The 18,081-nt window shown below is 40.5% G+C and overlaps 1 non-coding gene across 1 annotated transcript; it reads right to left on the bottom strand.

Moving 5' to 3' along the window:
- Positions 1 to 16,789: 16,789 nt before the first annotated feature.
- LOC111896385 (small nucleolar RNA R71) lies at positions 16,790 to 16,896 on the bottom strand. Its single transcript, XR_002851883.1, has one exon. It is a non-coding gene; the product is annotated as a small nucleolar RNA R71 (small nucleolar RNA).
- Between the last annotated feature and the right edge of the window lie 1,185 nt (positions 16,897 to 18,081).

Raw genomic sequence — 18,081 nt, 5'->3', positions numbered from 1 at the left:
TGGTCCATTAGTAAGGATTCTCTAGCTTCTCCGTGATTTACAGTATTTGCTCTAACAAGAAAATAGCTTTTGGATTATACTTTTAATTGAAAAAAAACTTTTGTGATAGTTCGATGCTTAAGTTTATCGTGGAACATACCAAAAGTTGCGGTAGGGTTCCTTGTCGTAAACTCCTGTCTAATTGTCGACTCCTTCGTTAGTCATCTCTGTTTGGCAATCTCTCTTTAGATGTCCTATTGCACCGCACTTGTGACAAGCTGGACTTACTTCTGGGTTGAGAGTTGGGGTGACGCATGGGGCCGGGGCCCTACAGTAGTAGGAGGTGTGTCCCATCTTATTGCACCTTTTGCAACATGTCTGACAGGCTCCCCAACGATGGTATTTGCACTTGTTGCAAGGTGGATTGTTCCCAAGGTATGATTGTCTTGATGTGGGAGGAGTAGGGTTAGTAGGGGTAGGGACTGGTCCCACTTGTGGCCTTTTAGTAAGCCTCTAAGTCGAACTACCTCCTTTTTTGTTTCCGAACATTCGTTTTTTGTTCTTAGGTTTAGGTTTTTTAGAGCATGGGTGAGTTGTTCTTCGTTGGTTTCCTTGGTTGTTGTTACGGTTGAAGTCACCGACACTGATTCCAACTTCGCTTGTGTCGTTGGCATTGAAGTATGCCATGACGGCTGCCACAACCGCTGTTATAGTGGCTTGGAAAGTGGCGGAGTCTATTCGTAGCACTGGCGCATGGTCGGGGTACTCGTTACCTTCATGAGAAGACATAACTCTATTGCACACGAAAAGTGAGCTTGTGAGTGCTCGTAGTTAGTTTCAAGTGAGTTTTCTCGTATATTCTTAAGGTACTGGTGTTAATCGGGTCAACGTGCATCCCCATGATGCACTTATGGTAGAGAGTGGAAACATGTATTGCCTGACGTAAGGTCCATCAAAATAGCACATAGCTAGCAATATGGTTAACGGATTCGGTTGTATGGATTCTTGGGGGACGTACTCGTCTTGGCTTACTATTACTTGTTGTGATTAAGTGCATTATGGACCTAGGGCGAGTAGTGTGGTGATCCACTTTTGGCGCACAAAGTGCTTGGACATTTCACTTATATTAAGGGTGCCCTTTTGTGTTCCTTACGCTGCAAAGGTTGTCCCAGCCTCCATTGCTATGAGTTGTGGTCTCCAAATGATCATTTCCTCTTTTAAAGAGTGTACATGGTCTTCATAGTTTTTCGGTCCTACTGGTGGGTTTCGTAAGGCATTTAGAATGGTGTTCTTGTTACTTGTGGGGGATCGGATTTACACTGTTGCACACTGGGCTTTGCTTATGGTCTTCATTACTCCATGACAGAGAGTTGGAAACCGGGAGTTAATTCAGGTTGCTTGTGGTCTAGACAGAGGTGATTCCTGATTCGTAAGGGTGTTGGCTATCAGAGTTCGGTCCACGTTGATTGTGGATCAGATTGTCTTTTGTGGAGATGCGCCCTGAGCTAGGTTGGGTGGTTACATATCCGATAAAAGAAAGATGAAAGGGTCTTGGGTCTACTCTCATTTGGGTAAAGCTCATTAAGGGTTTCCTTCGTGCTTTTATCCTTGTCGGGTTCTTAGTTGGAATCCTCCCTTTCACGGTTCATCTCTTGGTATTCGTTAGGATCCATTTCTGGATTTTCCTCTTGGACTTCATTCGGTCTCTCCTTGCCATAACCGCAATTCACCATGATAGGGTAGTAGAAGTCTTGGCAAGGAAATTCAATTACATCTTTGGTGCAAGATTCGCAGCTCGAGATATACGGAGATAGTTTAGGTGTGAGGGGTTTATAGTATCCTAAAATACTCCTATAGTATTTTAAACTTGATGTTCGAATTCTATTATTCTCTTGTGTGCATAGTTGTTAGGTTTTATGTTTGTTGCAACACCACCATCACTCCCAAGCACATGTTGGTCATATCTCAAATAAATATAGTTTATCAGGCTATATTGATCCCAGATATGATTACATAACTGCCCAGGTTTGACTGTAGTGTTCAACCTTTAGTTACTTTTGGTTTCTTCTCGTTATGATATTGGATTAGTAATTATGTATACTTTTATAAAATACTTATCTTCTTAAAGTATACTTTTAGGCAGAGTTTGTTTTTCCCCATTGTATTTATAGTTTTATATCTCGTATGGCTAGATCTACCAGTTCACTATAAACAATGCTCTGATACCAGTCTGTCACACCCCCGGACCAGACGGCAGAAACGTCTGGAGGTGGGTGACTTCATTGTGCAGTATTATAACAATTGAATATACATGAAACCGAGCAATCCAAACATCATACATTGAGATAATAAACTTACATTGTTTACGTATTGTATTTGTTCTTCGAGTTAGACAAAGGATACATAAGTAGAAAACTTCAACTACAGCTAATTAGTCATGCATCTGCGTCCCTTGTTACCTGCTTACTAGATCCCTAAGAATACAAGTCGTTTTGAAAAGCGTCAACTAAAAGGTTGGTGAGTTCATAAGCATTTTTGTATAAAATCGTTTACACTTGTTTAGAATCGTTCTCATTGTACTTTCAAAAAATCCGATATTTTCTATGAAATCGTTTGAAGTCTTGCATTGAAGATCATGGATATATGTGTGCATGACATTACCTTTGTTCATTCCTTATAAGGAGTGATTTTCTAAAGTAGTGTGATTTGTAAAAGCGAGCTGTGTCCGAAAATAGTTCTTTTGAATAGTAACAATCAACTGTTTCAAGAAAAATCCCTTATTTTCAAAAAGTAAATATGGTTGAAAATCTTGTTCCTCTTATCGAGTAAAATTTAGTGTGTGTTTTAGTTTATCGTTATCAAAAATCGTTTTCTCGAGAAAATCCTATATTTTCTGCTATAAAATATTCATAAGTTCTAGGTTATCGTTATCGAAATCGTAGAAAATCATTTTCTCCAGAAAATCCTATATTTTCTGCTATAAAATGTTCGTAAGTTCTAGTTCCATCCATGTATATGTGTGGGTTAATTTATCGTTATCAAAACTGTTTACAAACATTTTCCATAGAGTCCTACGCTTTTTAATTTGTAAAAATGGTTGTATTACAACTCTATACTTGTTAGGAGAAAGAATCAACATGGCAATTGCAGACACTCTACGCGATGAAAAAGGACAATCAACATAGCAAATGCGGACCATCACCTATCACGTGTAGGACAGTCAGCACAACGTGCCAAAGTTTATTTATGAAGTTTTCCTTACAAAAATTTCTAGTTAATATAACATATTCGAGTGAGTCGTTATAACCATACTAATCTAACGGAGTTTGTCACCCTAGACTGGCCTTTCTAGCTGTAGCGAACAGTAAAGGTTCGGGGTGTCAACCCCGTATAAATCTATACACAAATTCCCGTTCTCCCTCTAGGAAACTGTCACACCTCATAACCGTGAACGACAGAATACGTTCCGGGGTGGAGGACATCATGTACAATATCATAACAATGGATAATAGTAAAGACAAGCAACAACATCCATTGCATTAATATAATAATTATAATACAAGCGTGTTTTGTACAGTTTGTTAGACACCAAAAGTATAATAAATAAATAAAAAAAAAGATGAGTCTTGTATGTGCTCCATCTTCTCAAAAGTTGTATCTGTACCTATCTACTGAAGACCTGAGAATACAAGTTATTTTGAAACCGAGTATCAGCATAAAGCTGGTGACTTCATAATTATTTAGTGTCATTGCTTGTATAAAAGTGTTTACAATCACGTAATATAATAGCTGTCATCGATGTTTGAAAATAGTATGTAAATGTTTTCCCAGTGAAACTATCAGTATGAAAATATAGTTTTAGACTTCATTCATGTAATGTAATTGGGAAAATAATGATTTACCCCAGCACTGTCATAGCCAACTGAATGTAATAAAAATCCAGGCTCCAGGTAGTATTAAATGTACAATACACCTCGGGGAGTCTGTTTCGCCTTTAATTTTTAAGGTGTTAATTAAAGGTCCGAATGTGAACTCGTATGTAACCATCCTGATTGACGATCGAATATATGATGATCCTCCAGGTCACACGTAGTATGGTGACATTTTTTCACCCCTGGGCCTAGTCGGCTCGGACTGTAGCTCGCAATCGGGATGTTGGAGTGTCTGTCCCGTATAGATCTATACACATAATGCCCGCTCTCCCACCAAGAGACTCCGGTTACAAGTTGATAGCACAGTGAAGTGTCGTATCGACAAGTACTATGTCACATTTTGTTTTAGTATATTCTCTTGTATTAGTGTATAAGGTACTTTCTGGTATAATGTATAGAGTGTTCTCTTGTATAGTATATAGTATTCTCTTTGCATAGTATTTAGCATTTTATGACTCGTAACTGTACAAACTATCGTAAGTGTCATGGTAATAGCAGTAATGAGCGGTAATCCTTAACTATACCTATTATAGCTAAATAGAAATGTGAATTGCATGCCTTTGATACACAAAGGTATTGAACCGAGGTGAAGACTTTTATATCCAACACAAATATACATAATATATAACTAAGAATTCAACGACAGTCGGACAGATAACAATATGCCCTAAGTCCACATCAAACAAGAACAGGAAGTAAGGTGAGATATCAGTACTAAGTGCTTCAAGTCTTACTTATATAAATCTATTGGTGTAGATATGGTTTGGGAACAAAAGCAGTTTAAAAGAGTTCGAAAATAGTTTTATAACAATTTAACATGAAAAATGAGTTCGATAAACATTTAAAGCAGTTTTGTTGGCAAAGCAGTTAAAAGTATTGAAAATCCTCTTGGTTGCAAGTTATAAATCAAATGTGATTGATACTATAACTTGTTTATTTCACCTTGTATTCCCCGTAGTAAGACATTTAAAAACATTTAAAAGGTTGATTAAGGGGTATGAACTCACATATAGTGAGTAACTCGAATGAAAGATCACTATAGGATTGTTGGGTGTCAAATGGAGTCTTGAGCGCAAGTGAATCCTTTTTAACATATAATTACATATATGTGAATACATTAGTAGTTATCACCACTATTGATGATAGGGACATGTACTAAGGACATAAAACACTTAGAATTAATTGTTATCAACTCCTACGGTTGCACATAAGGAGTGTATAGCCCTATATTGGAGTGTAAGGCCACAAAAGCATGGCTTTTGTATGTGTGCGGCCAGAGTGTGTGGCCAAATGTGTGTGCGGCCGCACACTCACTATGGAGTGTGTCAAAATCGTGGTTGCAAGCCTTTGGGACGTTCTAGTGAAGGTGTTTGGACCATTGCTTGGCCGGATTGGAAGTTTGAGGCCATTTTCGACCCTAAAAAAGGGTGTGTGCGGTTGCACATGTTGTGTGCAGCCGTACACACTCCTACAAACTTGACCAAATCGATTTTCCAAGGCTTTGTGATGATTTTAAGAAGGTGTTTTGGTCGATGTTAAGCTTGAGTGAGTGTATAAGCCCATTTTAGGGACAAAAGATGTGTGTGCGGTCACACATGATGCATGTGTGGCCGTACACACATGAAGATCATCTAAAATGATGATTTCATGGATCAAACTCAAGGCAAAGGCTTTCCAACGTGTTTTAGTAAAAATTTAAGGGTGTTTACTTACTTGTTTTGATGATTGGAGAGGAAAACTTGAAGAACTCTTGAGAGAGAATGTTCCAACTTGTAGGAGTGTGAAAAAGGGTGTAAGGTTGACTTAGGTCCTTTATATAGGCTGGAGTGTGAGGCTAAGGGGGGTGTGCGGTTGGCTGTATGCGGTTAGTTGGCCGCACACTCGAGTTTGCAGCCGCACACACCTTGTTGGGTGTCTTTGGCCCGATTTTGTTATGCTACACACGTTCTCACCCTTCCTAAGACTTATATCTAGGTTATACTAAGCCTCAAGCACCCAAATAGACCCAAAACTTTATTATAAAATAGCAAAACGAGGCTATCTTTAATAAAAATTGAAGAATGCACAAGTTAGAAATTTTGGGATCATCCCCCCGTTTGAGGGAATTTCGTCCCGAAATTAGAGTTCTAGCAGCTAAGTTAATACAAATAACTAAGTAAAAAGATGAGGATATTTAAGTTTCATTTGGTCCTCGCGCTCCCAAGTGAACTCCGGTCCTCGCTTGGCGTTCCAGCGAACCTTCACTATCGGTATACAACTTTGTTTCGTTTGCTTGACCTCTCAGTCCATGATCTCTAATGGTTCCTCCACGAAATTAAGACTCTCGTTGATCTCGATCTCATCGAGTGGGATTACAAGAGTCTCGTCGGATAGAAACTTTTTCAAGTTCGAGACGTGGAAAGTAGAATGTACGTTACTAAGCTCGTGCGGTAGATTTAGTTTGTAAGATATGGGGCCGATTCTAGCGAGAATCTCAAAAGGCCCTATGTATCTTGGGTTCAGCTTTCCACGCTTTCCGAAGCGTATCAAGCCCTTCCAGGGTGAGACTTTCAAATGGACTCGGTCTCCCACCTAAAATTCCAAAGGTTTCCTCCGTTTGTCTACGTAGCTTTTCTGTCGGTCTCTAGAGGCTTTCAATCGTTCACGAATCTGAACGATCTTCTCTGTCGTTTCCCAAATGATTTTCGAACCTGTGAGAGTGCTGTCAGGAACTCGTCCTTTAGCTAATTGAGTGTCACCCACCTCATCCCAGCACAGAGGGGATCCGCACTTTCGGCCATTGAGTGCTTCAAATGGATTAGCCTTGATGTTCGTGTGATAACTGTTGTTGTAAGAGAATTCGACAAGGGGTAAATGGGTATCCCATGCCTTTCCAAAGTTGATCACACAGGCTCGCAGCATATCTTCCAAAGTTTGGATAGTCCTCTCACTTTTTCCGTCGGTTTGTGGGTGGTAGGCTGTACTCATGTCCTGCCTCGTTCCTAAGGAGCTTTGTAGTGACTGCCAGAACCTCAAAGTGAATCTACTATCTCTATCGGAGATAATAGATATAGGGACACCATGCAGTCGTACGATCTCCCTAATGTATATTCTTGTAAGCTTCTCCATCATATTCGGTTTCTTTGATGGGCAGGAAGTGTGCGGACTTGGTCAATCTGTCGATGATGACCCATATGGTATCAAGTCCACCCGTTGTCTTGGGTAGATTGGTTATCAAAATCCATAGTGATCTGCTCCCACATCCATTCAGGTATCTCCAGTTGCTGGAGTAGAACTGATGGTTTCTGGTATTCGACCTTGACCTTGGCGCAAGTAACGCATTTACTCACGAAGGTAGCGATCTCTGCTTTCATGTTAGGCCACGAGTATGATTTGTTGAGATCCAGATACATCTTATCTGAACCTGGGTGGACGGAATATCGAGTGTTGTGCACTTCCTTCTTGACCAAGTCTCTGAAGCCACAGTGTCGTGGCGTCTAGATCCGGGTCATGAGATATAAGGCTCTGTCACCTTTAACTTCTAGGTTCTTATCCATACCTCGCAGGGATTCTCTCGTTACATTTTCGGGTTTCAAAGCTTCGAGATGAGCCTCCTTAGTTTGTGCAGATAGATGCGAGTGGATAGTGATTGTTAATGACTTGACTTTTCGACCAACATATACTTTCCGACTTAGGGCGTCTGCTACCACGTTTGCTTTACCCGGATGATAACGAATTTCACATTCGTAGTCATTGAGTAGCTCGACCCCACCGTCGCTGTCTCATGTTGAGCTCTTTTTGGTTGAATATGTGTTGGAGGCTTTTGTGGTTGGTGTATATTGTGCTCTTCGTACCGTACAGGTAGTGTCTCCAGATCTTTCGGGCGAACACAAACGCTCCTAATTTGAGATCTTGTGTGGTGTAGTTGACCTTGCGTGCCTTTAGTTGTCTTAAGGCATAGACGATGACCTTACCTCGTTGCATCAGAACACAGTCGAGCCCTTGGTTGGATGCATCACAGTATACCACGAAGTCGTCTATCCCTTTGGGGAGGGATAGTATCAGTGCGGTGCATCAGGCTCGCTTCAAGGTTTGAAATGCCTTCTCTTGTTTCTCTCCCCAGTCAAAACCCATGCCTTTCTGGGTCAATGTTGTAAGGGGTTTCGCGATTCAAGAGAATTTCTGTATGAACCTGCGATAGTAGCCAGCGAGGCCTAGAAATTGACGAATTTTTGTAGGCATCTTTGGTGCTGACTAGTTGTCAATAGCTTTAATCTTGGATGGATCCATGTGGATTCCTTCTTCGCTAACCATGTATCCTAAGAATTCGACTCTTCGGATCAAAAATTCGCACTTAGAGAACTTCGCGTATAGCTTCTCCGATCGTAGGGTTTCCAGGACTTGTCGTAGATGATCGCTATGCTCCTCCTTACTTCGAGAGTAGATAAGTATGTCATCAATGAAGACGATGACGAACTGATCCAAGTAGGGACGGCACACCCTATACATTAAGTCCACGAATATTGCGGGTGCGTTGGTCAGTCCGAACGGCATCACTATGAACTCGTAGTGTCCGTAACGAGTTCGGAAGGCTGTTTTTAGGACATCCTCCTCAAGCACTCATAACTGGTGATACCTGGATCTTAGATCAATCTTGGAAAAGTAACTTGCCCCTTGCAGTTGGTTGAATAAATCGTCTATACGAGGAAGAGGGTAACGATTTTTGACCGTCAGCTTGTTGAGTTCTCAATAATCGATGCACATACGGAACGATCCGTCTTTCTTCTTTACGAAGAAGACCGGTTCTCCCCAGGGTGAGAAGCTTGGTATTATAAAGCCCTTGCTGATCAGCTCGTTAAGTTGACCCAACAGTTCTTGCGTCTCAGCAGGCGCTAGACGATAGGGCGATTTGGCTACGGGGGTAGCTCTTGGAATTAAGTCGATCCTGAACTCGACCTGACGTTGGGGAGGTAAACCTGGTAGCTCTTCCGGAAAGACGTCGGGGAAGTCGCGTACTATGGGGAAGTCTTTTAGGTCTTTTGTTTTCCGGCTCGTATCGACGATGTGTGCAAGGAATGCACGATATTCCTTACGCATGTACTTCTGGGCTTGAATACTTGAGATGATACGAAAACTCATACTAGGTTTGTCTCCGTAGATTTTCAAGGTTTTGTTATTCGGTAGGTTTAGACGGATGGCTTTGTCGAAGCACATGATATCGGCATGATGGAGGCTCAACCAGCCCATGCCCACGATGACATCGAAACTCTTGATCGATACTAGTATGAGGTCTATTGGGAATGAGTGATGATCTAGTGTGAGGATACAACCTATGTAGATCTCGTTAGAACTCTCTGTCTTTCCATTAGCCATTTGCATGACAAAGGTTTCTTTTAATGGTTGCAGGGATTGTTTAAGTAAGTGTTTTAAGTTTTGGTTTACGAAGCTTCTTTCTACCATAATATCGAATAGGATGAAAGCATAAGAGTTATCATGAATGAACGTACCCATGACTACTGTGGGGTCAACTACTGCTTCATTGTGGCCAATAGCAAGTACTCTCCCTGCTCCTCCCGTATTCCCAGCTTTCAGAAAGTTTCTTTTGAAGAGCCCTGTCTTGCCACATCCATAGCAGGCTTGGCTCACTCTGGTGCTGGGAACTTGATTGATGGGTTTGGGCTGAGATCTGCAAAACCGGGCGGTATGGCCCTTCGGGTCGCAGTTATTGCAGTGCATTTCACGGCAAGGGCCGTTATGATGGAAGGAGCACTTGGTGCACTTGGGTAGGATTCCAGCATATGTTTTTACTGGTATAGGGGCAGTATGGACAACGACCGTCTGTTGGTTCTGGGAAGAGGACTGAGTTGACTTGCCCTTCTTTTGGTCCCACCGCTTCCTCTTGTTGTTGGATATCTTGGTTGGTGCAGTGGCAAACATTATGGTTGTTGATGGAGTGGAAGGAACTTCATGATCAATCAACCTTTGGGCCAATTCCTTGGCACTGTCAAAGGTCGTAGGGTGTGATGCTAAAATATTCCCTCGATACGGGGGCACTAAACCACAGATGTATAGTTCAATTTTCTTGCTCTCAGTAGGGACCATGTTAGGAAATAGAGTTACCAGGTCGCAGAACCTGGCTGTATAAGTCATTATGTCGGTCCCCTTCATCTTGAGGTTCCAAAGTTCCTCCTCAAGTTTCTGAATTTCACCTCTAGGGCAGTACTCCCTTGTCAGAAGGTCCTTCAGTGTGTCCTAGTCCATGGCGTTGGCTGTTACTAAAGAGAGTGATTTGACATGGCCATTCGATGATGTCAGAGCCCTTTCAGTGAAGGTGCAAGCATCGAACTTAATCTTTCTTTCCTCGGGGCACGAGCACATCTCGAAGATGGCTTCAGTTCTTTCAATCCATTGGGAAAGTGCAATGATCCCTCCGGTCCCATTGAAGAATGTTGGTTTGCAGTTCATGAAATCCTTATATGTACACCCTTGTGTACGTGTGTGGATTTCACCATGTCTAGAGTTGGTGCCCATTACAGCTCCACTTGCATCACCAGAATTTATTTGGGCCATAGTTGCGGTTACAGCTACCTGAAACATCACCGCATCGAACTGGGAGGAGGAGGGGTGGCGGTGGAGTTTGAGTTGCAAGTCTGCCCCTAGTCGGACGAGGACGAGGCGGCATCCTTTACTGAAAATTTATGAAAAGTGATGATAACAGTAAGAATCGACTAAAAGTATGATGAGAGTGTTTCATGGACTAAATCGCCATAGTCCAACTGTCAGATAGATTCATAACACAGAGTAGAGAAACATAAGAGTATATACTTTTCCAACAAGTTAGATAATTGCCAATATTACTGGTATTACTGATGTAAATAAGTTCGGGAAAAACGACCTAACAGTAGGTCTTACATTAAACCATAAGGAAAATGTTGACAGATTAGAAGTCTAGTAAGAGTACTTTCAAGTTTAGGAATGTTTACAGACAAGTGCTCTAAGAAGAATAGAAAAGAAAAGGCTATTCCATAAACAAAAGAGAAAGATGAGTTGACATCTTCTACTGGCGACGGGTATCTCTTGGGCGAACCCTAAGATCAGCAAGTTGGCGTACAACTTCCTGAAGATGTCATTCATGAGCCCTCTAACGCACTCAGAGTTCCCTGACTTCGGCTCGGGAAGCATCTAGTTGTTGCTACAGAGCCTCGTTGGTCCTCCTAGTCCTATCCATGGCTTCTTCCAGTTGGCGGATACGGACAATATTAAGGTTAGAGTTGGCATCAATTTCCACGACTATAGCGATGGCTGCATGACTTTGTTCAACGTTCCTAGCAATCCTACGGACCATGAAGGGTAGGGCTCGATCAGCCGAGCCACCCTCGCTTATGTTGTAGAAGCTTCGGTCTCCGTTGAAAGTTAAAGGCTGACCCTGTTCATCGCTCCATCGATTCAAGATTGTTGCTCACATGGTAGTGGGACCTTGAAATGTTGGATGGGGGTTGGGGTTTGGAGCTAGTGGGGGTAGGTTGTTGACTTCTGGTTCAGAGTCGGAGCTATCCAAAAGACCTTCTGCACGGTGATCATCCAAAGGGATCGGGTGATCATCTTCTGACTCTTCATCGAGCCATCCTCCAATGCCTTGGTTTGGATAGTACGGATGTCGGGAAGGTGGAAGCCAGCCATGCTATCTATGTGAGAATGGGGAAAGAAAAGTTAACAGACATACTAATCTAATATACTTATAAGATGATCGTTATTATTCGACCCAATACTTACATAATGCATACCAATTACATGTAACCGAGACAGGATAGACCTTCGAATAAGTGACCCTAACTCTAAATCCACAACCAAACAAGGAACGGGAAGTAAAGAAAAGATCACAGCTTCTAAGTCTATAGCGTCTTAATCACATGTAACCATAGAGTATCGACTTAGCAACTATTGCTCTACTAGCAACGACCCTTTTTGTTCTCACATATCTAAATCACAGAAATGCAAAATACTCCTATAGTATTCTTGTTCTAATGTTCTTGTAGTAGTGTTGGTAAGTTTTTAGACTTGTTGCAACACCACAACCACTCTTAGGCACATGCTAGTCGCTCTTAGGAAAATGTAGTTGATCAGGCTACTTCCACTTAGATTTGACTATATGTCTCTAAGTCTAATTGTGCTATTCAACAATCTTAATACTTTTGTTCTGTTCTAATATGATGCTGACCCTTTGTATGAATGGATGTATATATGTACTTAGTTAAATATTTTATTATTTAAAAGTATATATTCTTGGTCAGAGTGGTTTAATCCTGATGTGTTTATAGTTCATATATCTTTTATGGGTTGATATACTTGATTCACTATAAACAATGTTCTGATACCAATCTGTCACACCCCAAAACCGAGAATGGCGGAATAAGTTATGGGGTGGAGGACGTCATGTACAGTATCATAACAATGCATAATAGTAAAGACAAGCAACAACATCCATTGCATTAATATAATAATTGTAATACAAGCGTCTTCTATACAGTTTGTTAGACACCAAAAGTATAATCAAAACAAAAGATGAGTCTTGTATGTGATCCATCTTCTCAAAAGTTGTATCTATACCTGTCTACTGAAGACCTGAGAATACTAGTTATTTTGAAAACGAGTATCAGCATAAAGCTGGTGAGTTCATAAGTATTTAGTGTCATTGCTTGTATAAAGTGTTTACAATCATGTAATATAATAGCTGTCATCGATGTTTAAAAATAGTATGATCCCTAGAAAATCCTATATTTTCCTGTAAAAGTAGTCTTCTACCAAGACCCGGTTAACTGTATGTTTGATCCTTTGAAAATGTAAAAGTTTTCCCAGTGAAACTATCAATATGAAAATATAGTTTTAGACTTCATTCATGTAAAGTAATTAGGAAAATAATGATTTACCCCAGCAGTGTCACTGCCGGCTGAATGTAATAAAAATGCAGACTCCAGGTAGTATTAAATGTATAATACACCTTGGGGAGTCTGTTTCGCCTTTAATTTTTAATGTGTTAATTAAAGGTCCAAATGTGAACTTGTATGTAACCATGTTGATTGACGATCAAATAACTGATGACCCTATAGGTCACACGTAGTATGGTGACATTCTGTCACCCTTGGGCCTAGTCGGCTTAGACTGTAGCTAGCAGTCGGGATGTGGGAGTGTCTGTCCCGTATAGATGTATACACATAATGTCCGCTCTCCCTCCAGGAGACTCTGGTTACAAGGTGATAGCACAGTGAAGTGTCGTATCGAGAAGTAGTATGTCACATTCTGTTATAGTATATTTTCTTGTAATGGTGTATAAGGTACTTTCTGGTATAATGTATAGAGTGTTCTCTTGTATAGTATATAGTATTCTCTTTGCATAGTATTTTGCATGTATTGACTCGTAACTGTACAAACTATCGTAAGTGTCATGGAAATAGCAGTAATGAGCGGTAATCCTTAACTATACCTATTATGGTTAAATAGAAATGTTAATTGCATGCCCTCTATACACAAATGTATTGAATCGAAGTGAAGACTTTTATATCCAACACAAATATATAATAATATATAACTGTGAATTCAACGACAGTCGGACAGATAACAATATGCCCTAAGTCCACATCAAACAAGAACAGGAAGTAAGGTGAGCTATCAGTCCTAAGTCCTTCAAGTCTTACTTATATAAATATATTGGTGTAGATATGGGTTGGGAACAAAAGTAGTTTAAAAGAGTTCGGAAATAGTTTTATAACAATTCAATATGAAAAATGCGTTCGATAAACATTTAAAGCAGTTTTGTTGGCAAAGCAGTTAAAAGTATAGAAAATCCTCTTGGTTGCAAGTTATAAATCACATGTGATTGATACTATAACTTGTTTGATTCAACTTGTATGCCCTTCCCCCCCAATAAAACATTTAAAAACATTTAAAATGTTGATTAAGGGGTATGAACTCACCTGTAGTGAGTAACTCGAATGAAAGATCACTATAGGATTGTTGGGTGTCAAATGGAGTCTTGAGCGCAAGTGAATCGTTTTTAACATATAATTACATATATGTGAATACATTAGTAGTTATCACCACTAATGATGATAGGGACATCTACTAAAGACATAAAACACTTAGAATTAAGTGTTATCAACTCAAATGGTTGAACATAAGGATTGTATAGCCCTATATTGGTGTGTAAGGCCACAAAAGCATGGCTTTTGTGTGTGTGCGGCCAGAGTGTGCGGCCAAATGCGTGTGCAGCCGCACACTCACTACAGAGTATCAAAATCGTGGTTCCAAGACTTTGGGACGTTCTAGTGAAGGTGTTTGGACCATTGCTTGGCCGGATTGGAAGTTTGAGGCCATTGTGGACCCTAAAAAGGGTGTGTGCGGTTGCACATGGTGTGTGCGGCCGTAAACACTCCTACAAACTTGACCAAATCGATTTTCCAAGGCTTTGTGATGATTCTAAGAAGGTGTTTTGGTCGATGTTAATCTCGAGTGAGTGTGTAAGCGCATTATAGTGCCAAAAGATGTGTGTGCGGTCACACATGATGCATGTGCGGCCGTACACACATGAAGATCATCTAAAATGATGATTTCATGGATCAAACTCGAGGCAAAGGCTTTCCAACATGTTTTAGTAAAGATTTAAGGGTGTGATATTGCCATATTTATACCTATTTTTAGGCAATATTTAAGTACATTTTTATTAATAAGTTGATAATATGTTTAGAATAATGGTACTTATGACTTTAAATTGTTATTTTCAGTCAATTAAAAGGATTTTCGAAGAGAGGGACCAAAAGTGACAATATGGAGAACATGGGAGACTTGAAAGACAAGAAAAGAATAAATCCACGATAGATACTGAATTCACAACGTGGCAAAGTCAGCCACGACGTGGCATGAGTGTTCTAGAAGATAGACATCGCGATGCGGAGGATTCCTTGCACGGTACGGATAGCTTGAAGCCCACGACGTGGCGCGGGTTTTTGGAGCTTACTTAAGTTATCCTGATTATTACGAAAAAGAGAACCTTTTGGCTGAAGGAAAGAGTTCCAGGAAACGAGTCAGAGCGAAAGAAGGGTTCTGGAAGAATGTTTTCAACACCAAAAAGAATAAAGGTTTATATTTTAGTTAATTAAGAACATGTCTTTTATTACTTTAAGTTGTGTTGGTTTATTAGTTGCTAGGATGAGCAGCTGAATCTAGCTACTCTTGTTTAGCTAGATGAAGCTTCAAACTTCTAAATAGTTCAACGTTTATGGATTAAGTTTAGTTGGTAAAAATTGCTTGTGTTTGGTTTGTATAACCTAGCATGCTATTGTTTGCTTCTCTAATTGCTTGATTGCATGTTCTTTGTAGCTTAGTGACCAGTAACTGCATGAATTTGTTTACCTAATGATTTAATGAACATTAAATTGTTAGATCTAGGATTGACCAATCTTAGTTAGTAATTTGAATAATTAAGCTTAGCTGTGCTAGAGAACGTGTATTGTGACCATAATTGCCTTTATACAACAAATCTTACGTAGTATATTTACATTCATAATTAGTTATGTGTTTAATTATGTGTGAACATACATGGTTTGACATGAATTAGTTAATTATTGGTAAGTTAGAACTAAATTACTAATATAGCTAAAAACCAACTTAATAATCCGTAATCATTAGCTAGCCACAAGGAAGAAGTGGATTCAAACTAAAACAAGAGTGTGTTTTTACTTATTGAATTTGATTTAAGTTCATCTGATCTTGTAAAATCAGATAAAACCCTTTTAAACTTGTTAATAATTAGGTTAATTTAATAGTAAGTAAATTAATTAGAAACACCGTTCCCTGTGATCGACACCCGACTTACCCAAACTATATTGTAATCTGACAAGGTACACTGCCTATAAGTGCATAGATAGTTAAGTTTGTTAGGTTATAAATATTAAAATTACTTAGTACTTTTGTGCACATCAAGTTTTTGGCGCCGTTGCCGAGGAACGTCTTAGTTTTTCTTAGTTTTTACCTTATTTATTTGCATTAAATTAATCGATCCTTCTTGTGGAGCAAAAACCACAAAAAGTTAATTTTTCAGCAAAATAAATTTTTTTCTGTCAGTCACAGAGTCCATGACGTGGCCATATATCTGCCACGACGTGGACTATTAAAAAACGAAATTTTTAGTTGTTAGTTAGTTTTTCTTATTTTAGTTCAATTTTACGTTTTTAGTCTAGCAAGTTGCAGGAGTTCATGACCAGAAGCTCAAACACACCCTTTGTGCCACCACTTGAAGATCCCGAGTCCGCAATTCACAAGAAAAAGACGCCCTTACAAGAACTGAAGTCACCTTTTTCTAGGAAGTCGGGAAAGAAGACCGGAGAGTCAAGTTCATCCTCGAGGCACAAGAGCAATCTTGAGCAATTGGATCATACGCCCATCCAAACCGAGTCCGAAAGCGATACCGAGCCGAAATTTGAAGAGCACACAAGCGAACCCGAGAACGAGCCAAGGAACGAGATGGCAACAATTGAAGAGATGTCCATGGGAGCTTACAAGAAGCGGATCCGAGAAGATGTGGGTCCCGGTTTTGTCCAACCCGCAATACCTGCCACTGCCACATTCGAGTTGAAGGGGCACATATTGACTGCACTGAAGGACATCGCATTCTTTGGGAAAGATCATGAGGATGCTTTTAAGCATCTAGATGAAGTCAACGACATTGCGGATTACTTTAATGTCCCAAATGTCAACAAAACACAGTCTTGCTTAGAATGCTTCCCATCACTTTCAAAGGAGCTGCTAAGGAGTGGTTAAAAGCACTCCCACTGGGTACAATTACCACTTGGGCTCAAATGCGTGAGCAATTCCTAGACCAGTTTTGCCCGCTATCCAAGATAGCCAAACTCAAGAAGGCAATAGCCAATTTTTAGCAACAGTCGGGGGAGTCATTATACGAAGCATGGGAGCGGTACAAGGGCTTGCTCAGAAATTGCCCTCAGCATGACCTAAATGTGCAGCAAGATATGTCAATCTTTTATGATGGGGTCAACGTTATGACAAGACAACTCCTTGATTCTCAAGGACCTTTGACAAAGAAAAATCCAAGGGAGGTCAAGGAGCTAATTGAAGAATTCGTGAAGCACTCTCGTGAATACCACAACCCTAGGCAAGATGGAATCAAAGGCGGTGGAGGAGCCCAAACTGAAGAAATAGCAGTTGTCATGGCCATGCCGAATAATATGGATCGAAGAATAACTCAAATGGACCAATCGATACATGTCATAAGAGTGGGTTGCGAGAGATATAGTGGTCCACACTTGACCAAGGACTGCAATGTGGATGACTTTGGGAACAAAAAAGCTCAAGTGTGCTACTCTAGTGGGGATAAGTTTGATGAGGACTGGAGGAAACCGAAGAAGGAGTGGTTGCCATATGAAGAGTATAAGAAGAAAAAAGAAGAGAAGTATAGGCAGACAGGTCGAGGCTTTTATCAGAAGGAGCAGCCACCAGCCGAGAAGAAACCCAACCTAGAGACCATTTTGATGAAATTTATGGAAGCTTCGGAAAAGAGACACGATGCCCACTGATTCTGCTATTATGGAAAAACAAACTCTGATAATGAATCAGCAAGCCTCCATCCATAACCTTGAAGAACAATTTGGTCAACTAGCCACTCTGGTTCAAGAATAATTGTCCCCGAAGAATCCCAAAGTAAAGGCCCAATCTCATGTAATGGTCATCGATACTGAAGAAGATGCAATCTCTAATTTCCTGGAGGCATTGGAAGAAGAACCACAACAGCCCGATCCAAAACCCAAAAAGTCAAAGTTCAAAAGTGGAAAAGTTGTTGAAACAGCTTCGCCACGACGTGGCGCATGCCTGATCAAAAATTCTTTGAACCCGTTCAAGCTTATCAGCCACCTTTGCCATTTCCAACGCGAGCTACACTTATTCTGCTGGAGAAGGAGCATATAGAGTTTGCAAAGCATGTGAAGGGGATCCCGATTAATACTCCCTTTGTCGAGTCCTTATCCAGAACTCCCGAGAATCAGAAATTACTGCAAGATTTCATAGACACTCGAAGGCAATTAAAGAAGCAGTCAAAAGTGGTTCTAAGTGAACAAACCTCAAAAGCCGTGTTGAGAGAGACACCAGAAAAGATGGGGGAACCTGGACGCCTCACTCTTCCGTG

This window comes from Lactuca sativa, chromosome 4 (assembly GCF_002870075.4).
Source record: "Lactuca sativa cultivar Salinas chromosome 4, Lsat_Salinas_v11, whole genome shotgun sequence".
Classification (NCBI taxonomy): Eukaryota; Viridiplantae; Streptophyta; class Magnoliopsida; order Asterales; family Asteraceae; genus Lactuca; species Lactuca sativa.
Note: the sequence above shows the minus strand (reverse complement) of the source record. Positions and strands in the feature narration are given on the sequence as shown.